This window comes from Chrysochloris asiatica, unplaced genomic scaffold (genome assembly GCF_000296735.1).
Source record: "Chrysochloris asiatica unplaced genomic scaffold, ChrAsi1.0 scaffold00029, whole genome shotgun sequence".
NCBI lineage: Eukaryota > Metazoa > Chordata > Mammalia > Afrosoricida > Chrysochloridae > Chrysochloris > Chrysochloris asiatica.
The window spans coordinates 4,119,756-4,145,472 of NW_006408547.1; the positions used below are offsets into that span (position 1 = coordinate 4,119,756).

Below are 25,717 nucleotides of genomic sequence, written 5' to 3' on the forward strand. Positions count from 1 at the left end.
ACAATTTATACAAATAGAAATAATTTTTAACTATTATAAATTGTTTTGGTGAAAACTAAGATATGCCTTTTACTGATTATAAGATAGAATGGCATAGAGACACATTCCTGGATGCAAGCTTTGAATGGGCGCAGACACAAGTAAGTTTGTATCCCATGACAGGTACCACCATTGTACTACTGGATTTGAACATGTTTATGGATCTGCAGGGTCCAGTGAAGAGTGGCCCTCTCCCTGAAAACCCTGCTTAGAAGTCCAGCAGAGTGAGCATGTGCCTGTTGTATGTTGTAGCATATTCTGGCCTTGCATTACCACTGCCCTGGAAGCAACCATTCTTTAAACCAGAGCAGCCAATTCCCTCCTCCATCCCACTCCTGACTTGACTATTGCAATCATGGTTAGCAGTGACCTCATTATCCAAACTAATGTTCTTCCTTTTATCCCAGATCTTTCTTGCATTCTTAAGAACTTGAGTGTTGTGTAAAACCTTATCAAAAACTCTTCATCACTAGTCCATAAGCAGAGAACCCAAGGAACATCAAGGGAGAATAGTACAGGCAGAAGGTGGGACCCTATCCAGAGAAGCAGCAACACTGGAGATGGAGGCAGAGATGAGGACATAGAGAGAGGGAACAGCTGAGGACTCTGGACTCATTGAAAGACAGGGACTAGGTGCTGGCAGCCATGAGGCAGGCTTGTAGAATGTGCCCTTTGGTTGTTTAAATTATTATGCATTCCTGAGTGTTTTTGTGTACATCCTCTCTCCCACAAAAAATAAATAAGAAAGCATAAAATACAGAGTAAATGGGAGTAAATACTGTTGAATGATGATGCACAGAGGAGCGTATCATCATTGCAATGAAATGATGGTGTAAAGCCGATATTCTCCCATGTAAACTATCAATCATATTACAATTAAAACATGACAGCAAACACCTAAGGCAAAAACTGTTCATCACACCTGGAGACCCTAGACACTGCCTACTGATTCCACTATTACTCTGATATTAATTTCTCAGACTTCATAGAGCTCTTCCTCCACAGTACCTTAAAAGGGTTGGGTTCCATTTTTTGTTTTGTCTGTTTATTCCACATAAAGTTGTTTCCATTGTTATGGAAAGTAACTCAACTCCAACCTAGTTCTCCAGTTCTCTTCTCTCTTCCAGATCCAAATCCATATTTCCAAAAGCATGCTGCCTGTATCCATCTATATATCTCACCAAATATCACAGTATCTGCATGTGCTAAACTGTAGTGCAAAGGATGCTCTGATCAAGATTTTGCCTTTCTCCATCAACCACTTTTCAAAATTACACCAAAGAAAGAAAATGTAAGTAAAAATGTTTACTTTTAAAACTTCTTCTAACCACTGTAGTTGTTAAGTGACTTTGAGTAGGTTCAGACTTACAGTGACCCTGTATAGGGTATCTGAGGCTGTAATCTTTGCAGAAGCAGAAGGCCTTATGCTTCTTCTGGGGAGTGGCTGGGGTGGGCTAACACCACCAAACTTGTGGTTTGCAGTCCAGTATTTTCCTACAGAGCTCCTGCACTTCCCCTTCTAACCAAATAATTACCAATAAATCCCACCGCTATATAGATTCAAGGAGCTCTGGTAGCATAGTGGTTACGAATCGGGCTGCGAACCGCAAGGTCAGCGGTTCGAAACTACCAGATGTTCCATGGGAGAAAGACGAGGCTTTCTGCTCCCATAAAGATTTACAGCCTTGGAAACACTGTACATGGTGGCTGTGAGTCAGAACTGACTCCAGGCACATAACCACCACCACCATATATAGATTCACAAGCTCTGGTAGCATAGTGGTTATGAATTGGGCTGCTAACCTCAAGGTCAGTAGTTCAAAACTATCAGTTGTTCCTTGAGAAAACAATTTATAGCCTCAGAAACCCTAAGCAGGGTTGCTACAAGTCGGAACCAACAGCATAGCACACCACCACCCACCACTACCGATTTAGATTCAAAAGCCAACAAAGAGCCCAACCTTCTTTTTTTTTCTTTTTGTCCCTATCTCTGTATTTTTATAGTTTATCACATAAACAAACTTGTTTAAAATTATTTAATCAATCCTAGTAACATAGTTGAGACTCCTGGTGTGGCGCTTTAGGATAAACACTGAACTGCAAACCACAAATTTGGCAGTTCAAACCCACCAGCTGCTCCTTAAAAATGCTGCACAGGATAGCTATAAATCAGGATCAACTACATGGTACTTAACAATTACAACAGTAAGCACTGGTGCGCTAACCAAAAGGTCGACAATTCAAACCCACAAGCCAATCTTGGAAACCCTATACAGGGTCTCTAGAATTAGATCTGACTGAAAATTATACAACAGCAACAGAATCATACTTACAGTCCCTAAGTGGTGAAAACAGTTAAGACACTTGGCTTCTAATTTAAAGGTTGTTGTTGTTAGGTGTCATCGACTTGGTACTGACTCATAGTAACCTTATGCACAGCAGAACAAAACCTGCCTGATCCCGGGCCAAACTCACTACTGTTGCCACGCTTGAGTACATCAATGCTGCCACTTGGCCAATCCATCTCATTGGTGGTCTTCCTCTTTTTCTCTAACCCTCCACTTTACCAAACATGATATCCTTCTCCAGTGACTGATACACAGAGGTACCTCTAGAAGAAAGACCTATGATCTACTTTCCAAAAAATCAGTCATTGAAAACCCTCTAGAGCATAGTTCCTCCTGGATCATCATGAATTGTCATTGACTTGATGTCAACTGGTTGGTTACAGAATCATTGTTAGCTGAATGTCTGGAACAATAATTGGTTTCCTTTAGCACCTCAAGAAAGATATCTTTAACTCTACAACACTTAGTGTTGTTGTTAATTTGCTAAGTTGTTGGTGTTAAGTAACATTGTCTGTTCTAACCCATAGCAACCCTGTTTAGGGTTTCCAAGGAATGGTTAATGAATTTGACCACTAAGAGATCAAATGTGCACTTTCTAAAGTTACAATTCTAAAATGACATTCCATATACTTAAGTCTGCAAGATGCTCCAACTAAAAAATATTTTATAATCTAATAAATATTATAAATGCTGCATACCTCCTTTTAGAAATTAATCCCCAAATACTCTTGACATTAAGAGCTCTAAAGTCTTACAATAATAAAAAAATTTTTTAAATCTGTTAAGCTTGGTCTCTGTAAATGTCTGTCAAACATTCTTGTCTGCAGACCCCTTTGCTCATGTCATGTGTATCCATAGTTGAAAAGATTAGAATACAACTTTCTTATGCAGCAAATTTGTAGTGGCTTCAACCAGACAGAATTGATCTCGTTCTCTAAGACAGCATAAGCAATCCAAAGATAATATGGTGGCTCTAAGGTGTGAGGGACCAGTCTCCTATCTTGTTGCTGTGTGGTCCTCAAAAGCTAACTTTCGTTCCATGTTCTAAGATGAGTGTTCCAGCTACTGTCTTCATGGTCACATACCATTCAGTAGAGAGAAGACAAAAGGAGAAGATACAGCACCTTCTGTTTTCAGTAAATGCCCTAAATGTTCATGCTACTTTAACTTTGATCTCCCATTGGGCAAGGTTTAGCCACGTAAGAATGAGTTGCAAGGGAGGCTGGGAAATTGTGTCTTTCAGGACACAGACATTTGCTCAACTAAACCTTATGACTATTTAAGAAGAGAGAGACTAGATAGTGGAGAAGAACTAGCAATCTCTGTTTTAATAGCTACAGGACACATTTGGGGACATATCAGCCTAAAGATGCAATGAACATGAACAAGATTATCAAGATCATGTTTTAAGTGCATTACAATAAATACTTTCTCAGCATTATCAAACATCTCTACAAGTTCATATTGCAAACATTGTTTAGTCATAGTTTTATCCTTTGCATATCTGATTTAGCATAAATTCCAAATTAACTATTTTCAAAGATTTACATTAAATATTTCTCTGAATTCATTATCCACTTCAACCATTTACTTGAAAGGAATGCAATCAGGCTTATATTTTTCTAATGTGTATTCCTAAGAGAGACATTCAATGCTATTAAGTAATTTATTTCATTCTCTAAACCTTAAACTCAAGTATGTTACTCACTACCTAAACTTTGGGAAGAACACAGCCTTTCTAAGCCCCAATTTTCCTTTGCACAATGAAGATGATTAAGTGTACACTTCAATATTATTGTAAGGTTGAAATGAAATGATATATAGAAATTGCTAGCCTGCAATAAGACATTAATAATTGTAAGCACGTACTATCATGTAAAAGAAATATAGTGGATATTGTAACTAGATGATCTTTAAAAGTCTATGTTTCTATGGGAAAAAATATAATGAAGGATGGGGAGGGGTGTTTCAGAAAGAGTCATATCACAGTTGCTTTAAAAAAAACCATTGTAGTAAAGATATATTTTATCTTTTCCAAGGAGAGAGAAGAAATTCTCCAGCATAAAATGACAATCTTAGTATCATCTCAGATCTAGGAAAGGGATCTCACAGAAGTTTATTACAGCTATCTCTCTTGAAGAGTCTCCAAATTTCTATTCTTTTGTAAATAACAATTCTAAAACTGAGGAAGACTGTCTTGATTTACTCACTGTCCCACATAAAGGACTCTATGTGAAGTGAATCCTCAATAAAATGTATTCACTAAGAGAACGACTGAGAGCTAAGTAAGGAAGAACTTAAAAAGAATAAAGACACCAAAGTACTAAGGCAAAAACTCATTAGCAAATTGTGCTTTGGCTGAAGTTTAACCTTGCATAATATGAATAACAGGGAGATAAACCATGCAATAACCTCTACTATATTTTTTTATTTATAAAATAATGGAATTGGACAAGATGCTTAACAACTTATTTTTCCTGCTTTATAACTTTAACAAATTAGGTGTCTATGGGAATTTCAGTGTGTGTGCATGTTTTTAAGATTAAACATAACTGTTGATTAAAAGAACAAGAAAAGCTTGGGATTTTTGAGTCTCGACTACAGAAAAAGGAAAAAAAAAAAACCAACATAATACTAAAGCATCTCACTTGGGATTACAATAAAAACGGTTGTTCATGTTTTTCATGAAAATATTCCTACCTAAAAGTTTTCAAAATGATATTTGTTATTAACTGGTGAGCTCAGAGAATCCTAAAAAATTAACACAATTATAGTTTCTTATTAAAACCATCACTGTTTAGTTCTGTATCTAGCATATTAGCTATCTGTCACTGCCTTGTGTAAGTTGGTTATGTGACATATTTTGAAAAAAGAAGTGATGGGAGTTATGAAGCAAGAAAAAATAAATAGGACAAGTGAATCTTGCAGAACCATATAATGAATGTGTTTATTCACTTGAAATTGCAGTCATAAGAAACGCTCATTTATAACTTCCTGGTGCCAGAGGAATTTTTTTCTTAGAACAAAAATATATATATTCACATCTCCACAATAGTCCCTTAGGTGATTTCATCAAATTCTTGGTACCCAGAATAATATCTTCTTTTGGTATGCATGCTGTGTCAAGGGGAATTTCATCACTTCATTAAAAAGAATTCTGGACTCATGCTATATGGAACATATTTGTGGCAGCAGTTTTTATGGAGATAATAAAAAGTATAGAAAACAAATATTCTAGGAATGGCTCATATGCATACATTTCTAGAAAAATGTGCATTAACTACTGGAGGAATAAAGGCTAGTTGTCAGTTAAATCACAAGAACAAATGTGGGCCATGAATACCTTGGAAGGTTATGCTATAAACAAATACCATAAACCTTTACCCCGAATGTCTCAGAAATTTCGGTGAACTCTTTGAAAGCCCATTGCATCCAGAATTTCTAATGAGTCTCCCTCAGAGACTCTCTACTGTTTTAGAACTGGGTTTAGACAGTGAGTGGATAAATCAGACCTCTGAGAACTATTCAGAATAATAGTTGCATAGTCTTTAAGTGTTGACAGCATTTAATATGTGATAAGTTATAGGTTCCATCCTAAACATTTTAAACACTTATAAATAACTTCCAATGCCATTACTCCCATTCTACAAAGGAAAAATGGACACAAAAAGAGTAATTTTCCAAGGGTTCCAACAGCTAGTGACATGGAATAAAGTTCAAGGCAAATGGTGGTATCATTGCATGAATTCATAAACGGTTTGTTTTTATTGTTAAGTGACATCAAATCGGTTCCAACTCTTAGTGGCCCTGTACGGGGTTTTCCAAGATTGTAAATATTTTTAGAAGAGAAAACCTCATTCTCCCACTGAGCAGCTAGTGGACTGGAACCAGCTAACCTTGCGGTTCACAGACCAGTGCTTAACCTAGAGTTACCAGGCCCCTCAATGCAAGGTATGGAGTTGGAGACAAGGATGAAGGAGAAGGTACTATTCATGGAACAGTTCAAGGGCAAAGCAGCATCAGAAGTAAGGGAAACTGGCCTGTTTCTAGGTCTCTAAAGCACTGGCCTCTGATAGTGTAGTGGTTATGAATTGGGCTGTGAACTGAAAGGTCAGCAGTTTGAAACTACCAGCTGCTCTATGGGAGAAAGATGAGACTTTCTGCTCCTGTAAAGATTTATAGCCTCAGAAACCCTGTTCAGGGTCACTATGGGTCAGAACCGACTCAACGGCACTTAACAACAAAGCACTGGCCTGTTGTTGTTATTGTTAAATGCCTTTAAGTCAATTCATACTCATACCTTCCCCATATAGGATTTCCAGGGAGCAGTTGGCACCAACCTTGTGGTCCAGTGCATTATCCTGCAATGCAACGCCAGGAGGATTCCAAAAACATACTTTGATTGTGTGTCAACTCTCAATATTTAGGGCAGGTTCAAACATTACAAAGCTAACTAATCTCATCAGTGGATAAAGGTCTTAATGGACAAATTATCCTAGACAATCGTTGTATGCTCTCATCAGATAGCCATACCCTGTATCATGAATATATTGTCAACAGTTACTCGTCAACAGTAATTCTTCTTATTCCATTTTTTTCTATCACTGTTCAACTTGTCCTTCCTTGAATAAAAACACCCAGCCTTTCAAAGATTCCCATCATCAACTTCTACATTTTCCATAACCCTCCCCCTTTTAATGACATCAACAGCCACACAATCTAGTATAATATCCTTTCATCGGAGTCCCTGCATACTGCAAAAGTGAGGCCTGGTAACACAGAGGTTAAGTCACATGGCGGCTTACTGAAAGATCGGCAGTTTGAACCTACCCATTGCCCTTCAGGAGAAAGATGTGGCAGTTGGCTCCCGTAAAGATTGTTGTTGTTGTTAAGTGCCATCGAGTTGGTTTCAATCCACAGTGACCCTGTACAGGGTTTCTGAGGAGCGGCTGGTGAGTTTGAACTTCCGACCTTGCAGTTCAAACTGATTTTGTAGTCCAGCGCATTAGCCCACAGCACCCCACCATGACACCCCAGTAAAGATTATAGCTTTAAAAACACTATGGGACAGTCCTATCAGGTCCCTGTGTTTCAGAATCAACTGGACAGCAGTGGGTGTGGGGGTTTGCTTGTGTGTTTTGGGGTAGTGGAAGTAGGTAGTTTGCTCAGTTGCTATCCTAAAATCTGGAGGTTTAAGTCCACCAAAGGACCTCGGAAAGAACGGGCCTGATGATCTACTTCTGAAAAGATCTGTCATTGAAAATCCTGAGGAGCAGCTTTAGTCTGGCACCTACAGGGTAGCTATGAGTCAGGCTAGACTACTGTAAGGCAGTGGTGGTGGTCTCTTAGGGCACTGGCTGAAACAATTCTGCTTTTCTCTTTTAGTACTGCACCTGGAAATTCTGAGGCCAAGAATCCTAGATGACTTCTGCCATGCATAAATAGTTCATCACAGTGTGTTCCTCATAAAAGATACCTGTTGGATGTGCATTTAAGTGAATGAATCATCAAATGTCATCATTTCAGTGTCATACTACTTTGCCATCACCAATTTGTGGTACACAAAAGTGACATAACAATATTTACCACACTTGTCATTGCTGTTAAGTGTCTTCGAATTGGTTCTGACTCATGGTGACCCTGTCTAGGGTTTCTGAGGAATTGCTAGCGAATCTGAGCTGCTGACCTTGCAGTTCAACCAAACTTTCGGTCCACTGCCCTTCCTACAGTGCTACACCAGGACTCCACTGTTATTTCATTGCTGAGCCATAAGTCAATTGCAGTATTATGACAAAGTCTAATACTTACTTAACATGAATTATGAGGATGAGTCAAAAATTATCCACACTCTGGATATATTAAAACTTCTGTTGGCTGCATTGTCTTATCAGGGCTTTCTGTTCAAAGTCACTGCTGTTTAGGTATGAATGTAGACATCTGCAAACTATGGACCGTTTCTCCAAGGAAGGTTAAACTTTCTTTAAAAAAAATGTTACTGGTGACAAGACATGGATTCATCACTATGAGGCTGAGAGTAAATAATAGAATAGCGACTGAAAACACACTCAATCACCAACCAAGAAAAAGTTCCAACTATCAGCTGGAAAATTGATGCCTGCAGTTTTCTGAGATTGTCGAGGGCCAATATTGGAACACTAACAATCAACATTGCTCATTACAGTGAGATGTTCACCAAGGAACCTTTGATTAAATGCAGAGGACTTCTGCACACCTGTGCCCACACGGTTGACACTCTGCAAAAACTTCCTTTTCAGGTGATAAAGCATCTTCCCTACAGTCCTGATCTTGTCCACTGGACTTTCACCTGTGGGTTCCCTGAAAGCTGTCCTTCGGCGACAAAGATTCACTTCTGATGAAGATGTGAAGACAGTAGTACATTCAGGTTCACAGAACAGGTTGACAATTTTTAATAAGGGAATATGAAAGCTTGTTTACAGGTGGACAAAGTGTATTGAAAAGCAAAGAGATTATGTCAAAAATGATGTATTTGTCTTTTCTAAAAATTGATTAAATTCGAGAGCCATAATTAAAATAATTTGGCAGTGCGGATAATTTTTGACTCACACGTGTGGTTTCTAAAAAAGTATGTAAATTACTTTCTATAATTCTGCATACTACAAACTCAGTCTTTCAGATTCATTTCTAATGAACAAAAGCACTTCCTTCCTTAGGACCTGGGAAACAGAGTCCCTCATCAGTCCCTTTCTATCTTTGACACTAGTTAAAAAAATTTCTGAAATTTGAATTTTAATAGCCATAGCATCTGGAATGAAGGCTTACAATTAAAACTATAATGTCCCTCAGATAAGCATGTTTGGATTTTAGGAGAGGACTTCCAAAAGTTTGTGGAAAAATTCCATTATCTTTCACTTCCATTTTTCCATGAACTTTGAACTTTCCTGTAAAAGTTGTAGACATATAGGGCAAGCTTGTATTTACCATGTCTCCTGTTAGACTGTGAGTGATAAGTTAAAAGTTACTGCAGAGTCCAGAAATCTAAGCCTCTATAATTTATAACTATATTCTTTGGGATATAATCACTATGATTATTATATCTGTCATATGAACTGTTCTAAAGATTGGCATAATTTTTTAATTGTGGAAAAGTTTCCCATACCTTTTTTTCCTCCTTCTCTTCCCTAAAATACTTTCTACTTGCATTTTACTTAAATTTCAAACCCCCAAAGAATAAGGTAGATCACATAAGAATTTGTATCTCTGCATTGAGAAAAAACTTTATTTGACCACAATGTTAAATGCAATTGCATTTCTGAGTATTTAAATTTTAATGCTCTCAATTTTAATATAAATAGCTCAAAAAGAGGTACTAAAATACATCAAATGGAATTTAAAATTTAATAAATAAAATCATTGCATGCTGCATAAAATGTTACTCTCTTTTCTTCCCCACTCAAGGTTCACTCTTTACCTGCATCTTCTCACTACTTGAGTGCATTAGAAACTCTCCTTAATTGTCTTTTAATAAAAAGCACCAGTGTTTGGCACATGACAAACACTCAGTTTTTTTTTCCAGTGATTTTTCTTTATCACTTTTTTTTCCAATAAATTTGCTCTATGAAGAACTGAGAACCTTTTGAAGTTCCATATCTTGTGAGATTGGATGATTAAAAAGGTTGCCATCCAAGAATAAAGTAATCTTTGAAACTGAATCTTCTAAAAATCTAAAATTCAAAGACTGTTATAAAAATAAATTTCAGGGTAATGTATGTTAATAAATACCACTTTGAAATAATATGTAATTTTATTTTTCTCAATCATGATCAGGGAAAAACTAATAAAGTCTGTGTGTTAATATAAGACTGCAACTTAAGGCCTGTTGCAAACACATGAAAACAGTCTTCCCACAATTCCATGGCTGGCTTCTTCCCCCTTATTCTCTTATTGTCAAAAATTAACAGGGAAACTGGTTCAAAGACTCACCATAGTATTAATTTGGAATGCAGACTAAGATTGATTTTTTTTTAACTAGTTCATATCACTCTTCAGAGTATTACAATAAAAATGTCCCCACCCCCAAGGAAAAAACTCACGATTAAAAAATTTAAGTAATCACCTATGAGTGGAAAATTCAGCCCTTTAACTGATTGTGGAGTAATGTATGTCTCTATCATGTTATATGGAGTCCTGGTGTGGTGCTGTGGGTTAATGCACTGGACTGCAAGGCCAGTTAAAACTATGAAGTTAGTGCATCAAGCTCACCAGCTGCTCCTCAGAAACCCCTACACAGGATCACTGTGAGTTGTAACCCACTTGACGGCACTTAACAACAACAACTACATCATGTCATATATCTGTAGAGATGTCATTTTATCTCATTTTTAGAAGTTTGTATGTATTCTTCTATATCGTTCTCCACACTATGAATTTATCTGGTTTGCTTTTTCCTTTCTTTTATTTGCATTACCAACAGGTGCCAGTATTAGGTCATGAAGGCTTGAGCATTTCAGAATGCTATCAAACTTATTTCTAGTTCATTTGTCTGACAAACCTTCAAAACTAATCTGAGACTCTGTAACACTTAGGGTTACTACAATTATGTAACTAATCACAGTCTTCTCATCACCAAGTGATCACTAAGTATAATCTATTATTTTGTTGATGTTTTTAAGTGCCTTTGAGTCAGTTCCAACCCATAGCAACCCTGCATAGGGTTTCTGAGGAGCAGGTGGTGAGCCTGAACAACTCAACTTGCAGTTCAAACAGCTTTGGAGTCTGGCCCATTAACCCACAGTGTCACACCATGAGCCCTGTAAATATTAACCAGAAAGTGAGGAAAATATTAAAGCCACTGTGGATCAAAAATCAGTGGGTAGAGGAGTCAGGGGCAAGATGGCAGAGTAAGCAGACCTACTGAACCAACCCTCTGCAACAAAGATGTGAGAGACAGAGTGAAACAGTTACAGATGGTGATCCTAGAACCCTGAGCATCAAAGCATGGGATAGAGAAGTGGACTGGTGCTGACTGGAAGAAGCAGCAGAACAGGGGCAGTGAGGGAGAAGAAAAATGGTGGACTGTGGGCTAATGTGGAGCTACAAAGTCATATTGAGCATTTATGAGTGATTAAGAATACAGCAGCCACTGGGTGGCAACAAGGCAGTGCAACTTTCCCTCACTCCCCTGCAGTCCTGGTAGACAATGTCATGACCAGTCCCCATCTTTGTCAATCCAGTGGCCAGTGACATCCCTCTTACTCAGCCTCTGCTGTGCCTGGACATAGTACCTCTGCTTCTGGAGGCATGAGAACACACCCTGAACTATGCTTCACAAACAGTGAATAGAGAACTAAATGCATTCACACTTCCAGTCTCTACCACATCTACCAGGGGGCAGGCGGTGGGTGCCTGAGAATATACCAATAAAGAATCATCAACTAAATATAATTATATCACAATTTCTCAGAGAAAACAATTTCAGCTTACACAAAGAAACAAGACATAGTTCCTCAAATAAGGGACTAAAATACAGAGTCAAAAAAAAAACACCACCAGATAAGGAATTTTACAGAAGGCTAATCAGGCAACTTCAATGGATTTAGAGAAAGATTAAGAAAACTACGGAAAAAAATCAAAGAACACAAAGACAAAACTATGGGAAAATTCAGGAAACAAATTGAAAAAAAAAATGGGAACACAAAAAATCAGCAATTAGAAAGTCAAAAGGTTAACATTAAGTCTTCAGAAATAAATAATATACTGAAAGGACAAAGAAACAGAACTGAATTAACAGAAAACAGAATTATGGAGCATGAAGAAAAATCTCTCCATAGTCATCTGCTAGAGGAACAACCAGAAAAAAGAACAAAAACATCTGAAGAAAGCCTAAGATTTATGTGGGACACTATGAAGAGGAATAATATGATAAAATTTACAATGCAGGAAGAAATTTAAAAAAATAAAAAAACATACAGAATATTGTCCAAGAATTGTTGGAAGAAAACTTCCCTAACATCATGAAAGATGAGAACACAGCCATTCCAGGAAGTTGAAAGAACTCCAAACGTGAGAGATCCCAAAAGAAAAACACGAAGACTTATTATAATCAAACCAAAAGCAAGGAAGAAATCCTGAGAACAGGAGAGGAAAAATAAAACTTACCTTTAAAGAAGAACTAATAAGACTACATTCTAATTTCTCAGCAGAAAACATCTAGATGAGAAGACAATGGACAAATTGCCAATCAAGAATCATATATCCAACTTGACCTACACTTATGAATGCAGTAGCTCAGAAGAGGGAACAAATCTTTACAGTGAGGATCATTCCCACCCCCTCCATACACAGAGTAGACAGGGATGGGCAACTTGTACATTGGATACCCAAAATGGGGGGTCTACAAATGCAAGAAGTGACTGGCTTACAAGCTTTCAACAGGTAGCCTAGATCCAGAGGGTGCGGAGGAAGGTAGACTCTCCACTGAGTAGTATCCAATCTGTCTGGGCAGAGCTAATGAAAGGAGATGAGGATAAGTCCCTTATGGTACAATGGTGAGTAATTGTTATCAGGACTGATTGCAAGGGTTGCAAATGTAAAGGTGGACGTTTTTGTAGCAAAGGGAGGGGAGTGATTGACTATGCAGTCCAGGAGCTGAGGTGCCTGGAACCATTAAGGGAGACGAGCAGAGTGAGAGACCCTACCCAGAGAAGCAGTGACGCCAGAGATGGAGGCAGAGATGATGTGAAGAGATGTAGTGGCTGGGGACTCTAGACCAAGGAAGGGAGAGGGGCTGTATGCTGATGACTGGGGGTGAGGACAGGTTAGCAGGGTTTATAGCCTTTGGTTGGTTGATGATGCATGGAGGGGATTGTAACCATGGCAATGAAACGATATATGATAAAATGAATGTAAAGCTAATGTTCTCCCACGTAAACTATCACATACTTCACAATAAAACATTAAAAAAAGAATCATATATCCAGCAAAGCTGTCCATCAAATAGGATGGTGAAATTAGGTCATTTTCAGACCAACAGAAATTAAAAGAATTTGTAAAAACCAGACCAACTGTATAAGAAATACTTAAAGTTCTTTGGACAGAGAATCAACAATAGCAGACAACAACCTGAGGCTAATATACATCGTTAGACCACCTAGACTGAGCCCAGGTATAGAAATAAGCAAAGTAAAATAAATCTACAAGACTGAAAAGAGAGAGTTTGAACAATAACAAAAAGCATAAGAAATAAGAGAATAATCCAGTTATAGAACTTCCAAGTTCCATTTCTAACCATAACCCTAAGTGAAGTCTCAGGCCTAGCCAAGACCTAGCCATAGTCGCAACTCTAACCCTCAACTCCTTACTTCTACCCACCCCCTCCAAATAAGCAAATAAAGCTACTGTGCATTTGTTTAAGAAGCCCTGGTGACTACATGGGTGAAGCTCTGGTCTGCTACTCACAAAGTCAGCTGTTCAAATTCACCCACTGCTCTATGGAAGAAAGATGAGGCTGTCTGCTCCTGTAAAAATCTTTAGTCTACAAAATCCTAAGGAATAGTTCTACTCTGTCTTACAGGGTTGCTGTGAGTCAGAATAGAGTCCGTGGCAGTGAGTTTTTGGATGTGGTGAGTCTGTTTACCATCATTACATTTCTAGCTCCCATTATACACATCTCACCAACATTCCTTCCCAGCCTTTACCAACTGTGAAATTTTAGTGGTTTGAAAATCTAATTAATGTCTTCACATCCCGTTTGAAAACCTATCAGCAAACTTTTTTTGACAGAGGACCAGATACCAAATATTTGAGGATTTTACAGGCCACAGACTGATTAATTCTCTAATGCCCTTAAAGCATATAAAAAAGAAGACAATACAAAAATTAATCAGTGTAACTGTGTGTCAATATAACTTTAATTTTCAGGTTTTATTTTAATGTGAAATTTCAATTTCGTAAAATTTTCAGGTGTCACAAAGCTATCATCTTATTTTGATTTTCTTTTTTCATTCTCACCCTGTGGACCACAAGTTTGCTACATCAGACTCCAAGCCCCATAAGAAGAAATCTGTGCAACCTTCCACTTGCCAGCAGAGATTCTGGCTTTACACAATGCTCTTTATAGTTTAAGTGTCCAGCATACATTCATACAGGTATGCTTAGTTAACGTATTTATATAAATGCGTAAGTGCATTTGTTAGTAGCCTTTTTTCCTCTCTAAGACTTTACTAAGGCCAAAATGTGCTGGTATTAATGAGGTGGGTAATTTCTCCAATGTTTGGAATATTTAGAAGCATAGCAGTCAGAGAAAAGCTCAGTTAAATGGGTAGAAATGCCCGCTGCCACTCCTTGTCCAGCCTCTTAATGCAATCGTCAACGACTGCACGGTTCACAGGAACCATCTCATGTCTGACTCCCTGTGCCTGTGTCAACTACCAATTCTTCCGTTAAATTCTAATGCTGCTCTTGTGCTCAGGCATCCATGTGTCCTGTGTCCCTCACATATTCAAGACTTGGCTGTGGTCTTGAGCCATACATGTCTGTAGTGAGTGACAGGGTACAGCCCTGAGCTAGATCCAAGGCCGTAGTTATATTCACCAAAGGAATCAACCATTTGATTGCCTTGTACCTCCAAAATCCTTCCTGGTCCCTTTTTGCCCTGCAGCATTGTCACCAACACTTGCCCCAGCTACTTTGCCCCCCAAAATGATAAATCAGCAACAAAGACTAGCCTGTCATTGTGAGACCTGTATTGTGAACCCACTCAAACCTATATAAATTATAAATGTCCCTTAGAGGAAAACATTATGTTGTAAAAAATTAAAGTTGTATAACCAGTAACACTTTTAAAAATACTATTCTTACTCATCTTTGTATCATTTTTACATAAAAAGAAAAGAATCAAAACAAACCAATTATAATTGAGCAATGCCATTTTATGAGGAACAAGGTGCATAATTTCTTGGGCTTCATTATAATAACTTCTGCTGATAAAAACTAACTTTCTCTTATCAACTTTTCAATTTAGTAAACTACCAACTTAAAATACGCTTATGAATGATCTACATTCCTAAGTAAATCCTTACTTAAAATTAACTCTAAGCATTTCTTCTTTTTAATTTTCTTTTACAAATACAACCCTGGACATTCGAGATACTGAGCTTGACCTGACATTTAGTGCACAGAAACTGTATTTAGAATTCTGAGTAGAGCCCAGGGAGAGGAACGTGCCAGTGTGTTCAGGAGTTCAGTGGGAAAAAAGGTGAAGAGTTAATAGTCCTAAGCTCATTAAGAAGTCCTAGCATGTCATTGTAGGATACGCACTGGACAGATAAACACAAGGTTGGCAGTTCAAACCCCCCCCCAATCACTCTGCCCACTATCAGAATCCATTCAACAGCACTTATCAGCAAGACACCCATAAAAGAGTCTGATGGCACAATGGTTAAACGCTGGGTTGTTAACCCAAGTTTCCACAGTTTGAACCTGCAGGAGCTCCACAGGAGGTAGACCAGAAATGTGTTCCTTTGAAGATGACACCCTAGGAACCTACGGTGCAATGGTCCTATAAAGTCAACATGAGTAGGAATCAACTTGATGGCACACAACAGCAACACAGCTTGTTTAAACTCATTTCTTCCTTCTGTCAAGTATTTGTTATTTACTCACCAATGCAAATACATAAATTACTGTTGTCATTAAGTGCTGTGGATCCGGTTTCAACTCATAGCGATCCTGTATAGGGTTTCTGAGTCTTTAAAGCTTTAGTTGCAGGAGTAGAAAGTCTCATCTGTCTCCCACTGAGCACCTGGTGGGCTAGAACCGCCAACCTTGTGGCTGAATTTTATGTATTTGCATAGGATAAGTCCAGTGCTTATCCTATGCAAATACATAAAATTAAATGAAAATAGGTAAATGGGTTAAACAAAACTTTTTTAGGATCCAGGAATCACCATTCAATCTGATACAAAGGTATAATGGAGAAAATTTCAAGGACTTAATCTGAAAAGAAAAAAAAAAAAAGAATCCTAGAAATGAGACAATGAGACTAGTAAAACAGCCACGTCTCAGAAACCAGAAGCTCTTGTGCCTCTGAACCAATTGACCATGGTCTGAGTACATCCTCGATTTTTGAGCTACTCTGGCTCCATTTCACCATGAAATGTTGGCCCCACATAATACATTCCACTTGATGGACAAATCTTGGAGACTTTTTAAAAAGTAATAGGAATGCTTCCAAGTTGCTGCAGTGAGTCAGCACAGCACTGCTGACTCTACAGTATCCATATTAGGATGCCCTCATGTAGGGCACCATCTCCACTTCACCCAACCCCAAATACCATCGAAATGGCCGGCTGACCTGCACAAATTCACTCTTTTGACATATGTTTAATGACTTAACATGAATCATTGGAAAAGACTAAACTACCCTTCCCAATCAATATTCTGTCTTTCATCACACCAGAAGTTGATAGTTTCAAAACTGGTTCGATGGAAGTTAATTCATAAAAACTTAAGTTTTGTGGGCTTGGTTGTTGTTAATAAAAGTCCTGCTAGTCACAGTAAATCCTGGTGTGGCACTGTGGGATAATGCGCTGAACCACAAGGTTGGTGGTTCAAGTTCACCATCTGCTCCTCAGAAATCCAGTACCGGGTCACTATGAGTCTAAACAGACTTGACAGGAATTAACAACAACAACAACATTCATAAATTTAGATGAATTGTCCCCTAACTTATAAATTTTAAAAGTCTGATTTTATCTGTCAAATGCTTTCTACTATATGTGCTAGGGGAAAATTAACTTGGAAATTTCAAGGCCTTTTGAAAGCATGGGATTTAAATGCAGTGTTTTTCTTAAGGATAATTTTTTTAGGATATTAATTTCCGGAATTTCTAATATAACAGGAAAATGTAAAATCAGTATCCTAAGTAGTTTTCACAGCTTTCACACATAAGTCTGTGGTTAATTTTTTAAATGGTATACATGCTTATATAATCTCGTTCTGGGCTTTTATACATGACCATTTAAGTGTCCAACATTTACTGAGTGGTCCACAGATATACATTCTTGACTTTTTCTCTAAGGCTTCGGAAAAAACTTTGTGTCTTCCAAAATCTAAAATTAGCGAACCATTATACAGCAGACAAAAGAAATTACCTCAACTACAGCCGTGGGCTTGAGACTTAGCTTAAAGCGAAACATCTCTTCTAAGATGACAGTTTTGAAATGTATGGATCCAATCCTTATAAACAGCAGGACAAGTAAAGGAGGAAAAGACAAAGAGCTCAGTGTTGGTTCTGGCATCTTATTTGAATGCAGTAGACCATAGGACAGTCCTGGTGTAGTGCTGTGGGGTAATGCACTGGTCAGCAGTTTGAACTCACCATCCGCTCCTTGGAAAACCACAGGGTTGCTATGTGTCTGAACCAACTCAACAGCGCTTAACAATAACAGACCTTAAGAATGGCCTTGATTTCTGCCTAGTTGACACATGATATTTGGTCCTCTCTATTAGACTCAGGTGGCCACAGATTTAACTGTATACAAGGGAACTTCAAAAAGTTCATGGGAAAATGAATTGAAAGATAAAAGAATTTTTCCAAAAACATTTTGAAACCCCCTCACATATGAGTCAGAGCCGACTCCACTGCACCTAACCATAACCATCACATAGCCATAATGCTGAGATGAAATGAACTTTGCCCAACTCCAGCCCTTTGCTCAGAATCTGTCCAGGGGTCAATGAAGAGAGGAAGCAAGATTATTAACCTCCAGTTTTCAGGCAGTAGAAAAAGATTCAACAATTGCACTTTTCTGGCCAGTCCCATCCTTTCATCCCTGGTACCTACTTTGGTGTGGCGCTGTGGATTAATGCGCTGGACTGCAAGTTTGCTTTGAACCGCAAGGTCAGTAGTTCAAGCTCACCAGTCACTCCTTGGAAACCCTATACAGGTTGCTATGGGTCCAAGCTGATTCCACAGTCCTTAACAACAGCTACCCTTCACCCCCAACCCCAAGTCAACAGGCTCTAGGTTTCTTCCACCACCAAACGATACAATAAAAATGTGGTTGAGTATTCAAAATTGCTGCTAAAGGCTCGTCACTATGGCATTTTCTGCACTTCACTTTCAGCATTTACTTGTAAAATGAATTAATTTATATAAAATGTGCTGAGAGTTGCAGGTTTGGCATTCTCAATATTAGAAAATGAGAAAGCTTACTTACTGAATTTGTTGTTTTAACTGTGTGCCTTTAAAAAATACAGCCTTTCATATTCCTTGTCACTACTGTACCTGTGCTGATCAGCAGATTAACATAAAGGAGCAATATCGTGGGACGTATGTAGGCTGCACGTGATTGCTCACTTTCACTTGTGTAAATAGTCAGAAACTTGATGTAAACAAAGACTGGGAGAAAAAATAATATGTTACTTCAAAAGACACTTGGGAGAAAGGAAAAGAAGAAAGGGAACCAAAGCCTCCGAGATGGACTCTGTAATATAATGCGGGCGCTCCCTGAGCTATTAATGAGATCCATTCCAAACTGTGTCTGTACATCTTTAAGTAGAAACTGATAGGTGAATCAGAGCAGGTGCACATAGTTCTCATTAAGTCTAACGTTAGGGCAAGAAAAGGCTCAAAGCTATTTGAATGATTTGAAAGCTACACCTGCAGTAAATAAAGGTAATTGTGATGAAAAACGTGTTGCATGCAAGGGTTGGGTCAATTCTTTTAAACCTGCCTTTGAGTCCATTCCTACTCAGAACTCTATACAGGGTTTCCAAGACTGTAAATCTTTGCGGAAGCAGACAGCCTCATGTTTCTCCAGCACAGTGGCTGGTGGGTTTGAACCATCGTTGTGGTTAGCAAGCCAGTGCCTAACCCACAGCTCCACCAGGGCTCTATCCTTTTAAAGTGAGGGTGAATTTACTTAACATTAAAGTCTAAGTCGGAATTGTCCATAAGTTGGACATTCAAAACTCAGTACTTAATTTCACATGACCTTCCCAATCAATCTTATGTTTTATTAACTTTTTACCAAGGTGCTATTTTCGAATGAATCCTCTTTGTTTTGATTTTTTTTTGTTTTGTTTTGTTTTTTGCAGTGTAATATGTAAATAGAAAAGGACAATGGTTGGAAATTCTGTGTCTGTGATCTGAAGTGCTCTCACTTGCATGCTGAGAAGTGTTATAATGCAAATTTTCGGCATAAGCTGGTAATAGCAGCTTGGTACTAGCAATACTTGATTCAAAATATCATATGACACAATAATACACAAATTGAACGTTCAGAGGGGGCAATCACGCAACCTGTCTTATTATTGTTGTTAAGTGCCATCGAGTAGTTTCCGACTCATAATCACCTGATATAGGGTTTCCAAGGAGCAGCGGATGGATTTGAACTGTTGCCCTTGTGGTTCCCAATCCAGTGGTGATCCTACATCACCACACCAGGAATCCATAGCCTGTCTTAGGTAAAGCAATTTTTCATGAGCATTTAGCAAGAGAAATGTAGATATAGAAACCTAAAATCTACATCACAAAATATTAGTAAGTCAGAACTCAACATCCACAAATATCAGAAAAAGATCAACTAATGAAACATATCAATGTTTTAAAGCTACATAAATGGCTTTTTTAGTTGAAAATCTTACGGCACACATATATGAATTATTTTGTAAAACAATTCAAGTATTTAAGTCTTTCAGAAAACATATTTACTTAAATATGATCAAATATTTCCTATTAGGTTTTAAAATTAATTTTCTTAAAATAATAGTCCTTCCTTTTCTCTACTGTTTAATCTTGTTTTGCATTGGTTTTTCTCCAAAATAAGTTTTTGTTTGTTTACAAAATCCACTTTCTTCATATGATTTTTGGTGGTGGTGTGACATAGAGTCGGTTCCCTACATGGGGTTTCCGAAGCTGTAATCATATTTATGGCATATGATTAGGATAACTATAAAGATTACCTTTCTTTAAAGTTAAAAATATTAATAATAAGTATATTATCTAATACCAGAAAAGAGTTCTTTTCTGGTATTAGAACTCTTTTCTAGTAATAGATAACAGTGTGTCTCTGTAGAATAAGCACTAGATTGCTAACCTCCAGGTCAGACGTTCAAACTTACCAGCTGTTCCTCGGAAATCCAATACAGGGTCACTAGGAGTTGGAACCAATTTCATGGCACCTGGCAACAATACAAAAAAGCCCTAGTACCATCAGGTTGTTTCCAGCTCATAATGATCCGATTGAGCAGAGTAGAACTGCCCGACCCACAGGATCTCCAAGGTTGTAAATCTTCATGGAGACAGACTGCCACATGTTTCTCCTGCACAGGTAGAATAGCTGGTAGGTTTAAACCACTGACCTTTCAACCAGCAGCCCAATGCTTAGCCTGCTGCACCACCAAAACTTCTTACATTAGCTCATCTTGTTGTTGCTAAGTGCCATCAATTCGGTTCCAATTCACAGTGACTTGACATTATCTAATGCTAATATTAAAATAAATACATTCCAAATAGTAAATTCCAAGAACGTCTTTAATCCTTCGACATTCCCTTGTCTTGTACATTGTCATTTATATTTGAATATTTGAGTATTTACTGATCATGAGAGTCTGCCCCCTCCTATTTCATTTCTGCCTTTTCCTACATCCTGGACCCCTCAAGACTAGCTATATGATTTCTGCTAAATATTTTCTTCCCTTTGTGTCTTGCTTTCTTTATCTGCCTTTTAAGGTATAATAAGCTGACTCAGAATAAAGTCTGGCACAGAAGTGTTCTCATGTTTTCATTTTAACGTGAACACGTATCGACTTTTATTAGTTTGTTGTTCCCATTAGTCTGTGGATTACTTTACTAAGTAATTGATTTGATGACTTTAATTTGGCTATGCATAGAGTTTTAGAACCAGAAAGAACTCGAAATATGTTGTTCAAGTGTCTTCATTTCTATAGTGAACTCTTAATCATCATATTGGTGTTGTAAGGCATCTGTTATATAACTAATTGTATTTCTCATGTATTCTGATAACTATGCATATGCAGTTTGGGCATGAGTATATTCTCAACAATACTACAAATTCACTTTGTTGTCTGTCAGTCCTATCCATATTTTGTAAACAATGCAGCTCTTCACCAGACCCTAAATGGAGTCCTGGCATGGCGCTGTGGGTTAATGTGCTGGACTGCAAAGTTGGTGTGAACCACAAGGTTGGCAGTTCAAGCTCACCAGCAGCTCCTCAGAAACCCTATACAGGGTCATTATGGGTTGGAACCAACTCAACAACAACACTACAACAACAACAATAGTGCATGATATAATTCGACTTTGCCTTGTCCCTTAGTGAGCCTCAAATCTTTCTTATATCTGTACAATGCGGGGTGGTTTATAATACATCTGCACAACTACTGTGCTATGGATCCTCAAACCACATTCTATAGAAAGGTAAGTGCCACTGACAACAACATGGGACTCATAGCAACCCTGTATAGGGTTTCCAAAGAGAGGCTGGGGAATGTGAACAGCTGATCTTATGGTTCAAAACTGCCTTTTAGGTTGAGTTTTTATCCAACTATGAGCCACCAAGACCATTTTAATCACCTTCTCATCCTTCACCAGGAAACTGAGAGTCAAAGGTCAGGATCTCGCCCAGGATCAAAGAACCAAATACTTCAGGAGATTGTTTTTGTTTGTTTGTTTGTTTGTTTTTAATTTGAAGGCTTAGGAACAGAGTCTCATGGAACATCTATCAATTAACATAACATAGTTCATAAAATTATGCTCTACAACCTAGTTTGAGGTCTGGGGTCATAAAAGCATGTAAATCTATATACACAAACTAAAAGAAGAAATTCGTCTACAGGACTAATAATCTGTATTAGGGGTGGAGAATGTCCAGCCCCCGGGTCATATAAGACCAGCTAAATCATTTTGGTCTAGCCCTACCAAGGCAACCACAGTTCCAAACATAGCAGGCTAATTTTTAAATTAATAATGTTTATGGCCCACAAATGATGTTATAAATAGCCAAAGGGCCCTTGGCAGAAAAAATGTTCCCCAGCCCTGAGCTACAAGAACCACAGCTTCATTTACCCTAAGACCAGAAGATCTAGATAGTAACCAGTTATTACTACTGACAATTGTGACCAGAGCTACAATAGAAAGAACCTGAAAAATGGGAAGGAAATTCTCAATTCTTTACAAAACAGTTCCTATTTAATTAACCAGTTGTGACTGGCAGACTTCCAAAGAGTGTTGCCCTGAGACACTCTTTAAACTGCAAAACCAGACTAGTCTCTGAGGTCACCTTTCAGATAAATACCAGATTAGTTCACAAAATAAAGAATATCACCCATGAGTACTGGGCAGGGAAACTAGATTAATAAAAATGAACAACCAGAAAGCTAATATTAGGTTTGTAACATGTCACTGAACAATCAGTGTAGAAAATGTTGACTGAAAAATCTTCATTGAAAGCACATTAAAATATTATTAAAACAAAACAAAGCATTGCTTCCTCCCAACTTTTGCTCTCTTTACTCCATTTAGATAGCAAAGCTTAAGAAACATGAAATAAGGGGAAAATTATATTTCACTATGATTATTAAGATGACATTAAGTGCACTTCTTCAGCTAATCATAAATTCTTAGGAAAACGCTAGACTGCCTACTCCTATCATGGAGAAAGCACAGTTCAAAGAATTTAGCGCATGTTCTCACTACAGTGTAGTAAACCATTCAAAGTACACAAATCACACAAACACAACAGAAGTTTTCTTACCTGAAAGTTACCTACTCAAATCATTAATTCACCAAAAATGTTTTCTGGATCATTTTTTCAGTGAGAAAACTTGGTTTTACTTTCTCAGGTATGACTTGGTTATAGTCCTTCCTCAAATCCCATAAGCCTAGTCTACAAAACCAGCTGTCATGGAGATGATCCCAATTTATGGTGACCCCAAGTACGTCAAAGTAGACCTGTGCTCCTTAAGGTTTTGAATGAATTGCTTTTTTAAGTAGACCATCATGCCTTTCTTCAAAGGACATTCCAAACCTCCAACGTTCTGGTTAGCAGCTGACTGCATGCTAATTGTTGAACTTTTGCACAGCTCAGGGACTCCTACTCTCAACCTAACAATGAGAAAGCTATCAGACAAATCTAAATTGACCAATGCTCATCAAAAACAAGACAAGTTTGAAAAACCATCTCAAGGATAGTTTCCTGGAACAGAAAAAGGACATTAGATAAAAACTATTTAAATTAAAATTGAGTATGGAGTTCACATACACTACTGGTCTGTCCGTTTTGTCATAGGGTGATGGCTTTCTTATTGCTGTGATGCTTGATGGTATGTCACTGCTAGTTTCAATACCAGCAGGATGACCTGTTGTAGACAGTTGTCAGTGGAACTTCCAGAGTAAGACAGACTAGGGATAAGGAGAGGCGGACTACTACTGAATGGTTAGTCACTCAAAACCTTAAGAATAGCCATCGAACGTTGTCAGATACAGCGCTAGAAGATGAAAACATTATGAATAGTAACGGAACATGGCCAGATATAGTGCCTGAAAACGAACAAGTTCCTCAGGTTGGAAAGCAATCAAAACACAACTGGGAAAAAGCTATCCCCTCAAAATAGAGTTGACCGGCCTTTCCTTTGATCCTGCCACGCACCGCGTCCCCACGCGGATCACTGGCTATCCTCCAGCCTGGCAGAGGAGCAGTGGTCATGCCGACCCAAAAGCCGGCTACGCCAAATCTTCCCAAATCCTCCCGGAGCCTTTCCTGCTCACTTTGTGCCTTGTTTTCTGATGCAGACTCGGAATCTGGGATGAAGGCAGAGATTTCTTCTAGGCCTGGGGCAGAGGGGAGGGAGATGACCCAAGAAGAGAAGCTGCTGCTTCGCTTCGGAAGGAAAAGAAACAGCAAAAGAAAAAACGGAAGGAGGAAAAAGGGGACAGAATCAGAAACTGCATTGACTCGATCTGCTGCCCAATGTCAAGGTCCAACTGGAGAACTACCAGGGTCCCCCCATCAGATAGGAACTCCTGGGGAGAAAATTTCCAACTGGACGAAGTAAAGCTGAACTTCGTGCTGAGCGGAGAGCCAAGCAGGAGGCAGAACGAGCCCTAAAACAGGCAAGGAAAGGGGAACCAGGATTACCACTTCCTCAGGCCTACCCCAGCATAGCTGGAGAAACCCCCTCAGCAGGAATGAAGCATCTCCCTGAGCATACTCAAGTCGATGACCCTACACTTCTGAGAAAACTTCTTAAGAAACCAGAGCGCCAACAGGCTCCTACACGGAAGGATTATGGATCTAAAGTGTTGACTCTCTGACCCAGTATATGAGCATCCCACCCAGCCATGGTGCAACTCGGCCTGAAGTACTCCCAGGGCCTGGTCAGTGGCTCCAATGCACGGTGTATTGCCCTACTTCATGCCTTCAAGCAGGTGATTCAGGATTACACAACACCTCCCAATGAAGAACTCTCAAGGGATCTAGTGAATAAACTAAAACCCTGTATCAGCTTCCTGACTAACTGCTGTCCCCTGTCAGCGAGCATGTATAACGCCATCAAGTTCCTTAACAAGGAGATCATGGGTGTGAGTAGCTCCAAGCGGAAAGAGGAGGCCAAGTCAGAACTTGGAAAAGTCATTGATCTGTATGTGCACAAGAAGATTCTCCTTGCAGCTCAGGCAATTTCACGCTTTGCTTACAATAAGATCAGTAATGGAGATGTGATCCTGGTGTATGGGTGCTCAACTCTCGTGTCACAAATTCTTCAGGAAGCCTGGGCTGAGGGCCAGCGGTTTCGGGTAGTAGCGGATAGCCAGCCACAGCTGGAGGGAAGGCACACACTGCATTATCTGGTCCATGCTGGGGTCCCTGCCTCCTATCTGCTGATTTCTGCAGCTTCCTATGTGCCCCCAAAGGTTTCTAAGGTGCTATTGGGAGCTCATGCACTCCTGGCCAATAGGTCTGTGATGTCACAGGTAGGGACAGCACAGCTGGCCCGGGTGGCTCGAGCCCATAATGTTCCAGTGCTGTTCTACTGTGAAACATACAACAAGTTCTGTGAGCTTGTGCAGACTGATGCCTTTGTCTCTAATGAGCAAGATGATCCTGATGATCTGCTGTGTGAACGGGGAGAACCTGTGGCCCTGGCTAACTGGCAGAACTACCCATCCCTACGGTTGTTGAATCTGGTCTACGATGTGACCCCCGCAGAGCTTGTGGATCTGGTGATCACAGAGCTGGGGATGATTCCTTGCAGTTCTGTACCTGTTGTCCTTCGAGTCAAGAGCAGTGACCAGTGATGGGGAAGGAGGAGTAGGGTCAATAAAAGAC

General features: G+C 38.9%; 1 protein-coding gene and 1 pseudogene across 1 annotated transcript in view; one reads left to right on the plus strand and one right to left on the minus strand.

The window, feature by feature from the left end:
• The window catches only part of LOC102830049 (fibroblast growth factor 14-like), a 978,820-nt gene that overhangs the window by 815,053 nt on the left and 138,050 nt on the right, over positions 1-25,717 (minus strand). The window lies entirely within an intron of this gene.
• On the plus strand, positions 24,096-25,686 carry LOC102829670 (annotated as a pseudogene).